The sequence below is a fragment of the Acomys russatus genome, chromosome 32 (genome assembly GCF_903995435.1).
Source record: "Acomys russatus chromosome 32, mAcoRus1.1, whole genome shotgun sequence".
NCBI classification, from domain to species: domain Eukaryota; kingdom Metazoa; phylum Chordata; class Mammalia; order Rodentia; family Muridae; genus Acomys; species Acomys russatus.
In genome coordinates, this window is record NC_067168.1 from 14,802,215 (window position 1) to 14,822,079 (window position 19,865).

Sequence of the window (19,865 nt, forward strand, 5' to 3'; positions counted from 1 at the left end):
TTTTTTTATTTTTTTTATTTTTTGTCAACTTGACACAAACTCAGGCCATTTAGGAAGAGAAAACCTCAGTTGAGAAAATGCCTCCCCGAGACTGGAGACTAGCCTGCAGGAAGGTCTTGGGGAGATTTATTTATTTATTTATTTATTTATTTTTATTAATGAGTGATCCGGGAGGAGGACCCAGCCAACTGTGGGCAGCACCATCCCTAGCAGGTGGTCCTGGATTGTGTAGGAAAGCAAATTGAGCAAGCAAGCTGGCGAGTGAGCAGCATTCCTCCATAGCCTCTGCTTCGGCTTCTGAACCCAGCTCCTGCCTGGAGTTCCTGCTCTTACTTGCTTTCATGGTGGACTATAACCTGCAAGCTGAAACAAACACTTGCTTCCCTAAGGCGGTTTTGGTCATGGTGTGTATCCCAGCAATGCAAGGCAAACTAAGAAAGTGCTCTTGTCCTCTTGTCTGTTTTTGTTTTGTTTCTGTTTCTGTTTTTTATTTTTTCTATTTGTTGGTATAGACACCATTTTTAAATGACAAAAACACTAGGTGAGTTTAAGCTTCCTGCCACTCCAAGCACAATGTTTCAAACACGCCGATACCAATCTAGTACACTACTTGGAGGGAAAAAAGAAAAATATATATTTGTAACATGGTATCTAAATGTATACTTCTCAAATACACTCTCACAAATAGCAAATGAGCAAAGGATCCCACGATATTCATCCACCACCACCACCACCACTCTCAGAGACACCGTGCAGCGTTTGGCTATGATCTGGCCTTAGACAGTAAGATAGAAACACTGTATAACACTCTTCACCATCCACAGCTTCACATTAATACAATTCAAGGTGAATGGGGAGGGTTATATAGTGGGGAACAGGGAAGTCCAATGCTCAGAAAGGATGCTTAGTGTTGAAATTTAGCTGGGGCAACCAAAGATCATGTCTGTCTCTGATGTGTCTCCAGACCCATTTCTATTAGCAAAGGCAGAGAAGAACCTGTGTTTCAAGTATAAGGTAGTCTCATGATACCATCTCATATGCAGCATAGTGATTACTTTTTTCCCCCAAAGAACTGTTGCTATGTTTGGGTGAGGTATATTTTCTACACATTTTATTCAACACACATGTGTTGTGTGTAGATCTCGGGGAAGCCCCATGCAGGAAACAGGCCACTTCTGTTCTTTAGCAGCTCCTGGTGTAGTAGGTTTGTATCTAACCTGATCTGGGCTGTCGCATAGCCCAACAGGAACAGTAGTCCTCCAGTTTTAACAGAAAGGGAAGTCTTGGGAGCTACATCTCCTAAGGACCAGAAAAGATTTCTTAAAGGATGAGAATTACAATGAAAAAAAAATATTGGGGAAAAATACAGTGACAGGAGAGGGATGATGGCTGGAACTTTAAAGGGATGTGTACTAAAAAATAATTATTCATAATTCAGAACAATTGTTAATATCCCTAAGTGTAGGTGCTGAGGACTTTTTTGTTTTTTGTTTTTTTAAGATCCTGTTTGTGAAATAGAGAAATGTCCAGCTTACTGATGGGTGAATGTAGATGTTGGGAGGCCTGGGAAGGCTTGTCTCTGCATTTTCATCAGGGAGTTTCCTAGGAAATAAGGTACCAGTGGGCTGTCTGCAGGGTGTGTGTGTGTGTGTGTGTGTGTATGTGTGTGTGTGTGTGTGTGTGTGTGTTTCTCTGCCTGTATTTATTTGTGTCTGTGTCTGTGTCTGTGTGTGGGCAGTGCAGATGCCCATGGAGGCCAAAGATGTCGAGAGCTGGAGTGACAAGGTGGCTGTAAGCCAATCAACACGGGTGACAGGAATCCAGGTAGGGTCCTCTGCAAGAACAGTGCTCTTAACCACCAAGCCATCTCTCCAGTCTGAGAAGGACTTTAAACATATTTATTTTTTATTATCTTTAATTATATGTTCACGAGTGTCTGTATTTGGGATATGCATGTGAGTGTGGGTGCCTCAGAGGCTAAAGACATCACGTCTCTTTGGAGCGTGAGCCATGGGTGGTTGTAAGCCACCGTACATGGATGCTGGACTCAGGGCTTCTGGAAAAGCAGTCTACAGTTGTAACTGGTAAGCAATCTCCCCTGCCCAAGAATAACCATTTAAATGCACATGCGGCATGGCTCCTTCAGGATCATACATTTCTGAAGAGCTGTGGTAGTGTGGAGGTTAGGCACATGAGGATAGATGTGTGCGTTTTCCTTATGCTGAAGAGTGGCTTATGGCCAAGAAGGAGCCACATATAACTTCATCAAAGAGTTGGATTACATTTTAATAGATTGGTGTGTGTGTGCATGTGTGTGTGTGTGTGTGTGTGTGTGTGTGTGTGAGTGTGTGTGCGTGCACGCTTCCAGCAGGCAAATACCAAGATAATTTGGCTTTAAAAAAACCACCACATAATTCTGTGACTACTAAGTACTATGTCCAAGGTACACATAGGCAGTCAGGATGAGGTGTGGTGACACTGAACTAACAAGACTGTAGCAAAGGATGGAGGAGAGATAAGGAGCAGGAAGAATCCAGGGGGTGAAACTGACTGGACACACAGGTTAAGGAATGCATGAAAGAGGGAAATAGAAAAGACTTCTCAGGAAATTTCGCATCTCACTCTGGGGACCAGTAAACGCTATTTATCGATAACCTTGAAAGAGCAGTTGGACATCTATGCTGAAATGTGTGATGGGGGGCTGGGGATAAAGTCTATCTTAAGCTTAGAAGGAACATTTGGCCTTGATACAAATTGGGAGTCACTGGTGATAAGAGCTGAAAATACAAATAAAAGATGTAACTCACAGAACATTGGGGCGGGGGAAGAAAGTAAATGAGTAAATAAGATGCAAATCTAAGAAGTTTTAGATTGTTATTTAGTATCTTCAAAAAGTTCGAGAAGCAGTTAGGGGTCACCAGGGTCAAATACTATACACAATACTATTTAGCTGGCCACCCACTAGACTACAGAGCTGACGGGCTAGCTGCTGCGAAGCTGTTAAAGTCCAGGCTCACTGGAGGGAAAATGGAAAGAGAATGGCCAAGGAGAAAAAAATTTATTTGGTAGTCCTGGCTGTCCTGGACATGCTGTATAGACCAGGCTAGCTTCAAACTCACAGCGGTCCACCTGCCTCTGCCTCCCTAGTGCTGAGATTAAAGGCATGTGCCACCATGCCCAGCTGAGAAAACTTTGTATTTCTGAAAAAAAAAAAAAAAACAAAAAACCCCCCAAAAAAACAAAAAACAAAATGGGAAATATCAGGCTGAGGCCAAGTAGGAAAACAAAACAAAACAAAACAAAACAAAAAAAAAACCCAGAAAGAGATCAAGCTGATAACACACAGTGCACATAACTGAGACTAAAACTGTGTTATGGAAGTTTTGGCCTCTTAGTTATGTTATGGAAACATGCTTTTGTTTTAATCCCAGGTTTGGGATTTGGGTTGGTCTCATACCGCTCTGAGAAGGGTGTGGACTCTGCCAGTTGCAGTTAGTTTAATTCTGAAGACTCCGGAGAAGGAATAAATTCCAGAGCCCAGACAGTGTTGGGGGGCTCAGAAGGAAGAAGAGGGCTGCTGCTGTTCCTGGTCGCTGTTGACACAGTGCGAAGAGAAGACACCTGAGATGTCCTGAGACGAAGACTGGACTTGTTCTCAAGGAACACCATGAAGTAGCTAAGGAAAACTACACTCCTGTGGGAAGGACTGTAAGCTTTGTCACAGGTGAAAGCAATCTTGGCAGGCTTTACCCTTGGACACCCCATCGATACCCTGAGATAGACTGGGTGGAGCCATCCTGGGACTGGAATTCAGGAAGTGGACCTGGAGACTCCACCTGGACTATTGTTTTTCTAATGGACCCTCAATGGAAGAAGGAGACCACCCTTCGCACGTGACACAGGCAGGTGGAGAGGAGAGAGCAGCAGCAGGTTCAGACAGAGCTTGAGCGCACATGGATCAGCGAACAGGCCGGACCAGCATTCAGGCCAGAGACACCTAAGGACCCGTCCCGTGGAACGGATACCGGAAGGTTCATTTTTTTTCCCTTTAACCTTTTTTCCCTCTTGTGTAAGCTAGTTGGGTTGTATAATAAAGTTTAACTGTTAAGAAACAGAGCCTACACGCTCCCTTCTCCACCAACCTTTCTCTCCTATCTGGTGTTGGGGTGTTAGAAGGGATTGGGGTGGAAAAGGGAGAAAGAGATAAAAGAAACCAACATAAAAATAGATTAAAAAAATAGCACTAACAGAAAGCCTCTGAAACCATAAGCAAAGCCAATTCCATCACATCTTAGATTGTTTCTGCTTTTCTTGTGTCACACTGACATGAAAGCACTACTTTGTGTGTCTGTGTGCATGTGGGGGATGGGGGCTGCTATGTCGCACAGGCTGGTCTCTTACTTTTGGACTTAAGGAATTATCCTGCCTCAGCTTCCTAGTAGCCAGAAGTACAGGTGTGCACCACTTCACCTGGCTACTAAACTCATCTTTCCATTTTCTGTGTTGGGTTGGCAAGCTACTGCTTACTGGGAAAATCTGGCCCATTCCCTGTTTTCGTGAATCTTTGTTGGAACACAGCCATGCTATGCAACATCGAGTCTGCGTCCACACTACAATGACAGAGGTGAACAGTTGTAAGGCTCAACTCAATTCCATGGTCCTCGAAGCCTAAAGTGTTTACTCTCTGACCCTGTCTGTGTAGGAAACATTTGGTGCCCTATGTCTTTATGTGGGAAGTGTGCATGAAGTGTTGGTCTTGCAGAGCAATGATGCCTCGAGGAAAAGCAACTGATTAAAGTGTTTCTCTCTGAACCAGTGTAAGCCAGCTTAAGAGACTGCAAGCTACAATGATCAGACTCCCTACTCAGTAGTTATACTGTCACAAATAAGAGACTGGGATCATCAAGTGGCTTAGTGCTTTATGAAGATACTTGCTGCCAAGCCTGACAACCGAGTTTCATCACTAGGTCCCACAAGACCCCATGACTTGTGCAAACTGTCCGCTGACCTCTGCAAGTGCCTGGTGGCATGTATAACCCATAACACACACACACACACACACACACACACACACACACACACACACACACACACACACGGGAGGGAGGTAATGGGGGATGGAGAAAATTGCTGTTGTTGGTATTTATTTTAATTTGGAAAATAATCATATTCCCAAGTTAATTTTTTTGTCTTTCTTTCTGATTTTTGGGACACAGGATGTCACTATGTAGTGCTGGCTGGACTGGAATTTGCTACGTAGACCAAATTGGCCTTGACTCATAGGGATTAGCCTGCCTCTGCCTCCCAAGAGCTGGGATTAAAGGTGTGCACCATAATATCCATTTCTAATGTTAAAAGGGCAACTATATTGAGTTCATTAACAACTTAAGAGTTAAAGGAATCCCGTGATGTTTTACTCCTAGAACTATTTGGCTGTTGGCTGTCACATGTGTTTCAAAATGCCTTTAAGAGGTGATCGTGTCCATTTGTGCTTTAATTAGTAGATGGTATGTTTCTGCTGTGTTTCCTCAGTAAATAGTTTCCTTTTAAGCAATTTCAACAACAACAACAACAACAACAACAAAACAAAAACAAAAATCAAAAAATCAAGGTATAGCAACAAACATGCAGAAAAAATATTATTGAAGACTAATACTCTATATGTTATGTTTGAAGTTTCCACAATTCAATTTTAAGTAAAATTGAACTTTGAAAAAAATACAACTGGTATTCTAAATTCTAAAATTTATTCTAAAATTCTTCTTTCTCCTCTTCTCCCTCCATTGCTGCCCCTCAGCAACGTCAGCCTGCTTTCAGGCAATATAAGTGCATCTGCATTTGAGAGCCAAGCCATCTCCTCGGGGATGGTCTTGATTCTTTTCATGTGAGTCACTACGCTGAGGAGATTCACCCACTTTGCTGCAGTGTGAGTAGTTTCCCTGCTGCACTGACTGGAGTGTGGCTTGTTACAAACCTAAGCGCCTCTTTCTATTACTTTTTCCCCAATTATCAGTTTTTAACATTACAATCGAAGCTGCTATGAGCCTCTCTGTATAACTGTGTGTATGTGTGAGTGGGTATATAATTTTACTTTCCCCTGTGAAATTACTCGGAAGTAGATGAATTGGGTCATTTTCTGGTACTTAACTTTGGGAAATAACTTCCAAAAAAGTTTCTCAGAGGGAAATTCTCCCTGGAGGGAATGAGCCTTCTACCCCAGGACACCCCTGCCCAGGCTTGGCATGGTCTTTTTATGCACTTCCACCACCACTTAACAGTTATGCTGCGTCTCATGATAGATTTGGCTTGCATTTCCATAAGAACTAGTGATTTCTCTCTCGCTCTCTTTGTTGTTGTTGTTGTTGTTGTTGTTTTTCTTTTCTTTTTTTTCTTTTGAGACAGGTTTTCTCTGTGTAGCCTTGACTATCCTGGACTCACTTTGTAGACCATGCTGGCCTCGAACTCACAGCGATCCACCTCTGCCTCTGCCTCCCAGGTGCTGGGATTAAAGGCGTGCACCACCACCGCCCATCCCAAATATTTTTTTAAGTTTTTCAGTTGTTTCAAGCAGGAGAGTAAATACAAACTGTCTTCATTCTTCTATGCTGTCACAAAATATCAACCTCTCCCTTGTGGGTCTTCAACCCTTGAACATTTGTCATAGGAAATCACTTTGAGGTAAATTAATTCAACAATAAGAAAGAAACAGGTAAGTGAGAAAACAACCATAACTCCTTAGAGCTGTAAACAATTAGTCTCTGAAATAAAATAGCAACAAACTTGAACTGTTTTCAGATTCATGGTTACTTTTTGTCCAGGTCCCTGTGACACTGGCAGCCATTTGAACCATATACAGGGTGGGTCATGGCAGGTTCCTGGTGGCCCCTGACTTGGGGTGTCTTGAGTCTCTCTTCTCTATTACCTCCAGCACGAGGAGATGTGTTCGTGGGAAAGTAACTGTCCATGGCTCTTCTTCCAATCATAGACTCCCTGGGGCCTCCTGCTGTCCAGTGAATGAGGCCAAGCATTTCAAGTATAAATCTCATACCTTGTACTTACACCCCCAGGCCTTTACTTATGCTTGCATCCTAAGTATAAGGTTTGTATGTTATACTTTACCTTGAGAACACAGCCTTTCATTAGAAGGTTCAGCTACTTTACTAATCTTTTCTATGCCGACAAAACCGTATTCCATCAAAATTATTCTGAAACTGTTTCCAGCTGTTCTTATTGCCTAGGCTGTCCCTGTCATCACTGTACTGAGAGTTCATCTGGGATCAATCTCAAACAGGCTACCTCTATGATGTTCTGACATTGCCTTCAAGGGAAAAATGATGCTTTGATCTCGCTTTGTGTACAGTGAAAAGGGAAGGGCACTGGGCTTGGAGTCAGAAATCTAGTTTACAGCCTGGCTTTGCTACTTATGGACAAGCTAACGTGATGCCTGTGCGGGTCTGGCTTTGCACCTAACCATGGGGATAATATTAACCACTTTACAGAACAGACACTGTCATTTATGCTAATCACCACTTTAACACACCTCGACTGCGGTCCTTATGACACAGAATTGTAATTGTTCCTTCACATATGTCTCTTCCATCGAGCCCTGTGTCCAACAGGAAGGAAAGAAGTCCCATGGGAATCCCCGGGTACCTAACATTGACCATCACACAGAAAAGACAGTTATCTGAGATGGCTATTCCTAGCTTATTATCTGTCCCAATCTGAAACAATTTTAGACAGGCACTGTGCATACCTGTTATCACAGCACTCGGGATCTAAGGAAGGAGGGTGGCTAGTTCAGTGTGAGCCTGGGTTACAGGGAAAGACTATGTCTCAAATACTACTTCTACTAGAAATTACTATTTTTATACAAAAAATAGTGGTAGGTATGAGAGGCCAGTTCCTTTCACTGGCTCTTACCGAATAAAACAATCACATCAGACTTGGATGAGTTGCTTTCTATTTCATTGTCAAATATACATCAATTGGCCTAAATTTAGAAAGCTGCCTTCTATTCCATTTAAAAAGAATCTTAAGAGGCTGGTGAGATGGCTCAGTGCCACCAAGCCTGAGGACCTGAGTTCTATCCCTGGAGCCACAGGAAGGAAGGAGAGAACTGACTCCTTCAGGTTGTCTTGTGATCTCAGCACATGCATCTTGGCATGTATGCCCCTCGCCCCTTGCCAAGACAGACAGATAAACAGACACACATAAACATACAAAATAGATAGATAGTAGATGATAGACAGACAGACAGATAGATAGATAGATAAACAAAAGTAAAACAATATTCTTTATATTTGATTTTTGTCAAACCCACTAGGACAAATTTCCACTCACTAAATACTAGAATAGAAAACAAGGACTGGCCATCCTTAAAACACCACCATCTTCTAAAGCTAAACTCTCTCACATAGATAAGAAGCTACACACTGAAGCCCAATGGCAGATGAATTATCAAATTATAAACATTCCACCACGTAAAACAGTTCAGAATGTTTGTTGTGAGGTGTAACTAGCATATATTCAAACACTTAATTGTAGCTTTTTTTAAGTCACTCAGCTTTGTCTCCCGACTCCCTTCTTCCTTTACTGTCTATTATGGAGTTCATAGTTATGTTCCACTCAAAATGCCTAGGAGGAAACCCTAATCGCCACTGTAATCGCATTTGGAGGGATGGCATAAGTCATAAGGATGGAGCCCTGAAGAAATGAGTTAGTGCCCTTGCAAAAGACACCCAAGTGAGCACCTTCTCTGTGGACACAAGGCAGTGTTAGGCAGTCTGACATTGGGAAGAAGCCTCCCACCATGATAGCCTCTCACTGGCCACGTAACTTCCATCTGCAGAGGAAATAAATTTCTGTTGTTTATAACCCAACCAGCATGCTATGGCCGCCCTCCCTCCCTCCCTCTGCATACACTATGGAGTAGCATCAGTCAGCTCAGGCAGATAAACTCTGGTCAGCAGAAATAAATACCTGAGATTTGGAGAATAAAAATGGAGGTGACTCAGAAGTTTTTCTTTCTTGGGTTCAGCACAAAGGACAGGCAGTCCCTCCGAACTTGGAGTCCCATCCCTGCCCTGCCTGTCAGGAAGGCCAAACTGACAGCAGGTAGGTGCCATGCTGGCTTCCCATGTAGCTAGACCTATGCCTAGCAGTCTGCCTGAGTCACCTGGCAAACGCTTCCCTTTGTGATACAGGGTTACCGGGGCAACACAGCACTTTCCATCTCTGAGCTCGGTCATCTGTCTCTGTTCCTTCTGTGCATGCCCTTATAAAACTATATGAGCACCACACCATCCAGGATAGGACAGAATGTCAACAAGATGGAAGCAGCAGAGAAGAAACAGCAAACACTGGGCCTGTTCATATCTGACTTCTACCCAAACTCTAGAACGCCCCCCCCACCTCCAATAATGGCACTGGTGATTTCATTAATTTGAATATTCTATTATGTGCCAATAAATGCATGTTTAACTGATACAGATGAAAATGAAATACAGCAAAGCAAAGCACAAGGAACCAGGACAGTGAGCCTAAAGTATCTTCCAGCTATAATAATCTTTGGTCCTAGAGCAGCTGTGCCTTTTCAGAGTGTCTGATAGCCTGGTGCTGTCTGCCTCTGAGGTAAGAGCCCGTTGGACAACAAACTACAGAGACAGGAAGATGTTCATAAATGTGTCAACAGATCAACATTAGCAAACTCAGCAGCAGGCATATTTCTGCAATTCTTTTCTTTAAGCATAAAGGTATAAAACGTTTATACAATATCTCACTTACTTGTTTCAGTGTAAGTTTACTTGTATTTTTATACTGTTACATGTGACTTTTAATGTGCCCAAGTGCTAGAATTTTAGCTTTCTTTCATTTTTGAGAAAAATACATATACTTTCACCTTTTGCAATCTTTTGTAAACATGTCCACTATAGAAACTTCCTTTCTGCTACTTGCTCTCCACTGGGATACTGGCAGTGTCACAAGTGGGAGGTCTAAAAGACATAGTTGTGGACTGAAGATTTGAGACAACCTGACTTCTTTCTGTTAATTAGAAACCATATGACACTGAGCTATATTTCCTTATTATAAGAGTGAGGCCAGTCACAGCCAGCTGCTTTATTAAACTACAAAAGTCAAGTGTCCTGCACAGAGCCTGATAAAACTACAGAAAGCACATGTTTGCCTGTCTGCACAGTTCAGTTTGGTTCATCCTTTGGATATACACACACATACATACACACACTTGGCAAACTTTGTAAATTAATTCAATTACTTAACTGCTTAAAAACTATTTTGAATGCATACTATGTGCCAGGCATTGGCTTATTATCCAGCTAGATGCAAAGCAGTGAAAGAGAAGCCACTGCCTGGCTTCAAAGAGCTTACATGGCCAACACAGGCGAGCTAAACAGCCAGCAGACAGACAGAAGCAGTGTGACAGAAAATGAGGATGGGTGGATAGATATGTAAGTAGATTTATACATATCATGCTGTAAAAAGGGGGTGATTAGGAAAGGTCTCCCCAGTGAAATGACATTCAAAAGGACCCAGGTGCAGTAAAGAAGCCAGCTATTTGATGATCTTGAGAAGGAATGTTCCAAGCGAAGGAAACAGCAGATGCAAAGGCTGTGTGGATCCAGCTGAGATGTCAGGCTCAAGACTAAGCAAGCTAGCCTCTGTGGACGGAGAACAGCGAAGACGGGAGAGAGGAGCTGTAAGGACTGGCCACACTCTTGGCGACACAGGGAAGACCTGACACTTTGCTCTGAACATTTGGGGAAGGTTGGAAGGAGTTTGGCCAGGGCGGTGACATGTTCCATCCTCCATTTTGAAGAATGACTGTGGCAAGTCTGTTTTGCGCAGGCTGAGTGAAGGGAATGGACCCACAGAGACTGGCGTACTTCAGGTGAGAGGTGAGGGTGAGCTTGCCTCAGTGTGGAGTGGGACCAATCAGGAGGCACAAGGAAAGATTGCACACACTTCACAGGGAGAGTCTAGAGCACCAGCTGGTGGATGTGACTCAGGTTGGGGAACAGGAACGGAGAAGGACAAGGTCACAGCACCCGAGACTCAAGATAAACTGTGTCCAGTGTGCTCTCCGGGCAAAAGGGCAGAGAAGCAATGTGGGAGCTGGCACTTAGCTCTTGTTTCGCCTTCTGCCTACTTCCACTGACTGTACTACCTTCTCTCTGACACCCCCGCCCTAGGGTGGTGGTCCCGTGACCTGTGTCCAGTACAGGAGACTCCTGGTCTGAAGAGCACACAGGCAAGTTCTCAGTAGAGTGGTCCCATTCGATGAACCAGCAATAAATGTCCCCTACAGTGAGCATAGGCCAGCTCTAGGTAAGTTTAGGAGCATCTCAAAGTTAATGAATTAGCAACCAAGTGCGATAGGGGAGACATGCTGGTCCTGATGCCTCCTGCACGCAGCTCCCAGACATGAGACTGCAGACAGCCAACACGAGTACCCAGCTGCCTGCATGACTCATAACCAGGGCCACACATCAGAGTGAGAAGAAGTTGGGGGAGGCAGGAACTGCCCAGGTGTGAAATATGGTCAATCCACAGGGGTTTGTTTTATTTATTTATTTATTTTTAATTGCAAGTTTAACTTTCTGCTATTTAGGATTTGAACACAGATATTCGTGTCACTAGCCACGTAACCCTAAGCACGTCACTGAGTTTCTTTACCCTCGAGTCATTGTCTGTGAGGTGGAAACGATCATTTCATAGGGTCCCCCTTATCACAATTGTATTTCTTTGACAGCTAAGCCTCTTCTGGGTGTTTTCTTACTTGTCATAGGATTCTAAGAATTCTGTTTTGACATAACATAGTTTCTAAGGACAAGGAAAAAAGTAGACAGTACCCATAGAGGAAGCAGATGGCCACGGAAGTAGAACGCCTACATCCAGGACATTCTAGACTCACAGGCCAGTCTCTAGATGGCAAGAGTGCTGGAAAGATGGCTTCGACTAATGTGGTTGCTAGGGAGACTCTAGAAGATACTGCAGCTTTGGTTTCTAATTTCCTGCTACTGTCTCTCACATGATGATCACCTACAAGTGTCCAGCCCTCAGGTGTGTCAAGTAAAGTAATACAAGTCCTATTCATATGGCAGCCGTGAGGGTCTGTATGCTGTAGAAACTTTGGAAAAACATAAGCTAATCATCATCATCATCAACAACAACAACAACCACCACCACCCATAAATTATCACCCAAAAAGTATTTTAAGAACCTTCAGAGAATAATTTGTCATGATGACAAATTTGCCATATCCTAGTACTGAGCAGCCTGTGTCCCTTATGTCCTACTCCCAGCCCATCACTTCCTACACCATTCTCAGAGGAGCGCCAACTGCTTAGCTCTTTCTGTTCAGTCCTTCCTTAGGGCCATAAGAGGGGAAGAAGTGCTGGACTCACACAGCAGACTGGGTTCTCAGTTCCTATCAGGATTCACACCCACATGTGTGAAACTTATGCTTCCTAAAATTAAACAAGAGTCAGAAACAGCAACAACAGCCTCGGCATCTGGGATTCTCTCTCCATCCTCTCAGACCAAAATGGCGCCTGAATGCTTTGCCATTTTTCACATCAAGGGTACGTATTACCCACCATCCTCCACTCCTGTTCCTCTGCTAGGCAAGAGCTCTCAAGCCTCTCCTCCAGGACCTCACCTCTGGTCTTGTCACAGCCCCACTGCTTCTATACCTCGGAGTCTCCTTTTTCTTTCTAGAGAAGCACATCAAAAACAAAACAAAACAAACAAACAAACAAAACCCCTCAAGTTTATTTTCATTCTGGAATATCATAACATCAGTTCTTAATACATCTTTATTGTCTACTGAAGGATTTCAGCAAACTGAGAAACAGATTATCTAGGTAAATGGACAAAAAATATTTCAGCATTTTCTCTATGAATGCCATATTTCCTGGGCAAAAGGAAAAACATGGAAGGAAAACTGGAAAAGGATTTTACAGTTCTTTAGAAACACTGAAGATAGGTATCTGGGCACGGCAGCACAAGCCTATAGTTTCAGCCCCAAAGGAGGCCGAGGTCAAAGGATCACAAGTTCAAGGCCAGCCTGCCTGTCTCAAAAATTCAGTTATAAAAGAGGCAGGGAATCAGCTTTGATGTACAAAACTTGTCTAAAATGTGGGAGAGTAAATAATGGTCAACAGTACAGAGACCATCACATATGGCACCAGGAGAACAATAACCAGGAGCCATCCCCTAAGGTCCCCTTACCAGGCTCTGAGAGCACACAGCAGCCAAACCTCGCTCTTCGATCCAACAGCTAGAAACGCAAATCAAGTCCTAGTCCCATTACAGCTTAGGAGGTTACAGGGGGCCTTCTGGTGTTTCCCAACAGAACGCTGAATCCGTAATCTCAAGGCACCGCAGCAACCATCAGTTTCTTCAGACTTCTATGTGTTTCAGGTGCAACTATGATTAAGGCAGACTCGGGCAAGACAGCTAGATTGCTAGATAATATAGCTAGTTTTTGTCATCTTTACACAAACTAAAGTCACCTAGGAAGAAAGAGCCTCTATAAGACTGGTACATGGGCATGTGGGGGGGGCATTTTCTTGATTAGTGATTGATATGGGACCCTTGCTTAAGTAAGCAAGCCAGTAAGAAGTGTCCCGCCATGAATCCTGCTTCAGTTCCCGCCTTGGCTTCCCTCTCTGATGGGCTATAACCTATTAGCTAGAAAAAAGCTTTTCCTACCCAAGCTGTTTTTTCCCAATGTTTTATCACAGCATCAGAAAAACAAACTAGGACACTATAGGGAACTTAAATACAAGCCAGAACCATGCTATAGGCAGTTTCCACAACAGAGGGACCAGGGCTCCTAACTTACTGCTTCTGTCTAGACAGCCTACCGTTGCCAGCACTACAGGGCCCTGTTTTTCATGAGGCTAGAATCAACATCCTAGTGGGGCAGATGGCCATTCTCCAAGTGCCTATGCCACAAAGCAAAGATGCTAAGACGGAAACAAATGAGGGGTAGCTCAGATTGACAGGCGTAAAGAAAAGCCAAAGCGGTGATCTGGGATGGTAAGAGAGAAGAGAACTGAAAAGAATCAGCTTTTCTAAGAGAAAACCCTTGACCTTGTAAGATGCTGTAGTGCCTACAGGTGGAGGCCCTGGGTGTGGCCAAGGAGGCAGAGGCCAAGGGACATGAGGGTAACTGGGTCAGGAAGGGCAGGCTCAACTGTCACTTGTACAGTACACAAAGGATTCTGATGGCACAGACCCTCTAGATAATGTCTTTATGCCCTTCCCTCGAGTGTGACAGCCTAAGGCAGTTCCTAGCACCCAACCCAAAAGACTCCTCCATCTTTGGGATTTCTCTATTAATAGGGATATTACTTGCCAAACTGGGAGCCACCAACGAACTAAGTCACTTTGCCATGTCTACGCCAAGCCCATTTCTATAGAGATCTCCTGAGACACAGTAAAGCTAATGCAGTGGTGAAAATAAAGGCAGCACCCACAAGCCCTTCCTAGGACAATCCTTGTCACAGGGATGGAAGAAGCAGACAGACTTTTCCCAGAGCAAGATGCTTCAAACTTCAGATCTTCATCCATCTTCTGCCTGAAAATGATGACCAGTTCTGAGGGCTCCTCCCAGTTTAAGGATGAGTCCTCCTAACTGGTCCAGACCATTCTCTGGGAGATACTTTTGCCAAACAGTATATAAGGAACGAGCTGACACTATGTCTCCTTTGTCACTCACTGTTGGGGACAGTAGCCAGCTAATTGATTATCAGAGCCCAAAGATAAATAGTCCACTCCTGGCAAAGTCCTCCAAAGTTCTTCTTTCTTTTTAAAAATCTTATAGATGACTTCAAATATTTTCTTTTGATATCCAGCAGTCAGAGGTATTCTAGTAGGTCACTGTAATTTATGGCCACAGCTTCTGAGGTAGCTATCTGTCCTAAGATAATTAGGCGATTGTCAGTGACAAGCAATTCAGGATGCTTCTAATTCAGGATGCTTCTATCTCTTACCTAACACTGCTCAGGTCTCTGTAAAAAAAAAAAAGTTCACTGCAGGAAAAAAAAAAAAAAAGCCCAACACTGTTCTAGAGGGAAGTGATTTCTAAATTCAAAAAGCCCCGATGTTCATAACTGGCCACACAACATTACACACCACCTGTGTCCACATATGTACGTACATATATATGTATTTACATAGATAATCTTTTCAACAAGTCAAACTAGATCAATTCTAACTGTGCTTCCCACGTTAAGCACTGACGATGCTTAATTTACTGAATCATTAACAGCTCTCTCTTCATGAAAACATCGCCTTGCTGTTCTTTATGGCTCTTAATCATTTTAAAAAAGTGACTCAGATATATTTACAAAACCTTCTGGGTCACACAGCTAATCTGTGTCAAAGAAAAAGCTAGATCTTTCACAATAATGTCTAAACACACTTATGACTAAAACAATTGTACTACAGCGCTCTGTCCCAAGTCACGTTATTTGTGCTTGAAACCTTATCCTTATTGGCAACGATGCAGACAGCTCAGAAGGAGCCAGCGATGTTTACAAGTTTCAAACTTTCTGCCTTGAAATTTCCTTCTGATTTGATGAGTTCTGATCTTCTCACCTTTATTTCCTCTTATTAAAATACCAGGCGGGAAAATCGGCGTTGTTATGTTCCACCAAGCAGCAAGAACTCTAGTGATCCAATTCCTGTACCCACAATCCATAACGAAGTGCCCTGTGCTGGCTAGTTTTATGTCAACCTGACACAGGCTAGAGATACTGGAGAGAAGGGAGCCTTAATCAAGAAAATGTCTCCATAAGACAGGCTATAGGCAGGCCTGGAGGGCATTTTCTTAACTAGTGATTGATATGTGAGGGCCCAGCGCATTGTGGGTGGGGCCCGTATGAAAGCAGGCAGAGCAAGCAAGGGAAGCAAGCCAATAAGCAGCAGACCTGCGTGGCCTCGCACCAGCTCCTGCCCTGTCTGAGTTCCCATCCTGACTTCCTTCAATGCTTTTGATGTCAAAGTATAAGCCAAACAAACCCTTTCCTTTCCAAGCTGCTTGTACTCACGGTGTTTCATCACCGCAACAGTAACTCTAAAGTAGGACCCGTCCCTGCCATGTGCAACAGAGTTACTGCCTCACAAACTGGATGCTTCGGGGATCTGCAGCACTGTGCCGTACTGTTTCCATGCTTCATTCTCCTCACCTACGCTCACTGTAAGTTATATACAACGTTGCAAGCACTTTCTTAAATTCTCTAGTGCTGAGTCTTGAACACTTTGTCTCAGCATTGGTGTGACTGATAGCCCACTGCGGCTGACATCACCTCTGGGCACTACTTCTGGGTGCTACAAGAAAGCAGGCTGAGCTAGCCTGTAAGCAGCACTCCTCCAGTCTCTGCATCAAGGCAGTCTCTGCCTTGAGCTCCTGCCCTAACTATTCCCCAGTGATGGAGTGTGACTGGACAGTTCTAAGATGAACTAAACCCTTTCCTCCTCAAGTTGCCTCTTTATCTATCGCCTTTGTCACAGAACAAGGACACACTACCCTTAGCTCTTGTCCCACCATGTTCAGCACTTAAACCTGTGTACTTCATACTAAAGACGGGAGCTCTTCCTGATCAGCAAAATTCCTGAGAAAAAGGGAATATGGAATAAACAACCTTTGACAAAATCAGAATAAGTGCTCCATTTTCTTCTTGGGGTACCTAAAATAGTTATTCCAACTTTTGGAGCTTGAGTCATTATTTCTTAAAAATCAGAAGCAGCTTAGTTGCACATTAGCACTAATTACAGTCATGAGAAAGCCGAGCTCTGCTACCCCACCCAGTGAAGGAGAAAGTCACGACAATTATTCTAGAGATCTGTGTCTCCTCAGAAGATAACCAACATGTGGCAACAAGGGAGGCTGTGCACTGTTGGCAGAGAGCTTCAGTTCCGTTAAAATTCCACACTCCTTTGCTGCTTTAAGCCCTGTGTAGGGAAAAAAAGAAAGAAAAAAAAAGCAATGCCTGTCCTTGGTGTTTAAACAAGAGCTATGGCTGCATGCTACAGGGCCAACACTCATACTTAATCCTTCTTAACATTTCAAGGGAAGTTATTTTATGGATTGGAATATACTTTATGCCAATAGCTGTGTGGCTATAGCCTCAGAACATGACTGATGTCCATGGAAAAACCCTTCTGTGACACCCACAAATACAGAGGTCCCACACTAGACCAAGAGTGCAGGCCTCCTTTTCACTGGAATTATGCTTCTGAAAAGAGCTGGGAGTACTGGGCACAATGCCTACTGTGTGCTACATGGTGCAAGGAGAGAGAATCAAGGAAACCATAGACACTTTGCTTGTCTCTGTCAGAAAGCATCCACTCCATTGCTATTACAAAGCAATGGTCCATCAAATAGGACACATGCCTAACTTCAGCGCATTTAGGACTGCTGTACACGGTGTAGGCTCTGCTCAGTCCTTTGTGCAGAGCTCAACTGTAGGACAGATCCTTTTTCTGTCTCACCCACTAACAACACCTTTGTGACTAGCTTCATGTCTTCAACTCCAGTCATGCTCCTCAATCCCCGCACAACCCCCCAACCCCATGTCCCTGCTTCTGGCTGCTAGGGACGTAGCAGCATGGGGATTCCGCACCCCACCCCCAATCTTCACTACATGTGACAATATGGAGGTCCTCAAAGCACTTCTTAAAACTATGCTGATCTTCTCTCAAAATACCAACATCCCACCACCTCCAAAGAAAACCTGTCATCTTCATCTCTGTCAAGGTTACACCTAAGGAATCCTGTGTCTGTGCTTTCAGCTCATCTTTTCTTTAGCCCTTTTTGCTGATAACATATTGCTACATTTACTTATTGCACTACCCCACACCCACCCGCTTACTCCTGACTGTAATAAGCCTGACATTCCTTATATATTTCACTCACTGACAAAATCCGAGCACTCAGAGCAGACATTCTTGAGTGTTTCTTGTGAACACCCAGAGGCGCTTAGTTGCTTGTGCTCCCTTTCCATCCCACAGTAAACACTGAGCAAGCTCCCGTCCTTTGCTTTCAGTGTTAAAGAAGAGACTCCTGGGGAGAGAGATGGCTCAGCAGATAAGAGCACTGTCTACTTTTCCAGAGGATCTGGGTTTGTTTCCCAGTGCCTACAAGGGGGTTCAAAACTGCCTGTAGTCCCAGTTTCAGGAGATCCAATCCCCTCTTCTGGGTTCCGTGAGCACCAGACACGCAAATGGTGCACAGGCATACATGAAGGCAACAGACTCATGCACAAAATTAAAACAAATTCAATTTTTAAAAAGTGATTCTTGTTTAAAGCTCTAGTACAGTTTTCTGCTTTAAACTGTGTCTGATCAATCTTTGCTGACTAATTAATGAATAAATTACCTAAATTGAAGGTCCAAGTTGGGCCCTGTATGTTTCAGGGATATAGTCACTCTTAAACAAAACAAAACAAAACAAAACAAACATTACTGCTGTTTAAAGAAAGTCAGGTAATTTCAGGCATAATACAGACCAGCTTAAACATCTTTCAGGCCAGTGGTGTTTATCTAGAGTCACAGAATGTTTCAGCAGATACACTAAATTCACCAGCCCCCATCTCAATCTATAGAACATAACCAAACTTTTCTTTATTGCTATTTCCTAAGATGGCACAAGTAAGAATGAAATGGATGCCAACTTTTTAAAGAGTTTTGTCAGGCTAGGTGTGGTGGTGCATGCCTTTAATCCTAGCTTTTGGGAGGCAGAGGCAGGCATATCTCTGTTAGTTCAAGGCTGGCCTGGTCTACAAATCGAGTTAAGGACAGACAGACAGGCCTCCGTTACACAGAGACATTCTGTTTCAAAAAGAAAATGCTTAATCAAAGGTATGTTGAGAGGCTTGTTATGGGTCGGCCTTTTCGGGGGGTGGGGAGGGGTTATATGGATGTGATGCAAGGCTTAACATGGCGGGCTTAAATTCAGCAAACCAGGCATTCTGTACCCCTTACCCATGCTGTGAACTCGGTGGCTTGTTGAGCTGGTCCTGCATTTTGGTGACTGTTATTGATGTCATAGAGTAAAGGAATTAGGGAACTGTAGTGAAATAGCACCCTTTTCAAACGAAAACACACTCAACAAGTGACTCTAGTTGCTCTTGTGTAATAGCAAGATGATGCAAAAAACTGTTTCAAGAAAAAGAATGCAGCACACTATTAACATATTTCAGCAAAAAATGAGAATGCCTTACGTGAACTATATGTGCTCAAAGCATGCCTAAAATTCACCTGAGATGGGAACTCCCAAGCTGAACCGTCATCACTCTGCACTCATGACCTCAAATACTCACCTCTGTGTTTAATGGTGTGACTTTCTTTCTCCATATTTGGGTTCTTTTGTTTGTCTGCTTTTTACATATTTTCTTTTTTCTTTTTACATATTTTACATATTTTCATCTCAAAGCAGGCTGTCCCACTTACCCATGCAGATCTTTGAAGGAAAAGATGCTCCCTGGAGGTCAAGGGGACAGTCAGCACCAAGGAAGAGGTCTGGCTGACTTCAGGACAGTGTGTCTGGAACCCACGGGAGTTGGAGAAACAAAGACCAGACCCTACTCATCCTTGAAGGCCAGGATAAGGCCCCACAGTGTTGGCTGAAGGAACGGGGGAAAGAGCTGCAGGTGGGCACAGTTGGCATGCAGGAAGGACAAAAGCAGAATCAGGTAGCTATTCCAGCAAACCTTAAAGAGACCGAGGTGGCCAGGCCTACAGCAGGCAGAGCCAACACGTTTTCGTGAATGAAAAATATCATGGGAGACAGAGCAAAGAGTCCTGAAAGACTGCAGCGTTTAGACCTGCACAGG

The 19,865-nt window shown here is 43.6% G+C and overlaps 1 protein-coding gene across 16 annotated transcripts in view; it reads right to left on the reverse strand.

Annotated features, from left to right (window-relative positions):
• Positions 1 to 19,865, reverse strand: part of Snap91 (synaptosome associated protein 91) — a 114,752-nt gene that overhangs the window by 75,434 nt on the left and 19,453 nt on the right. The window lies entirely within an intron of this gene.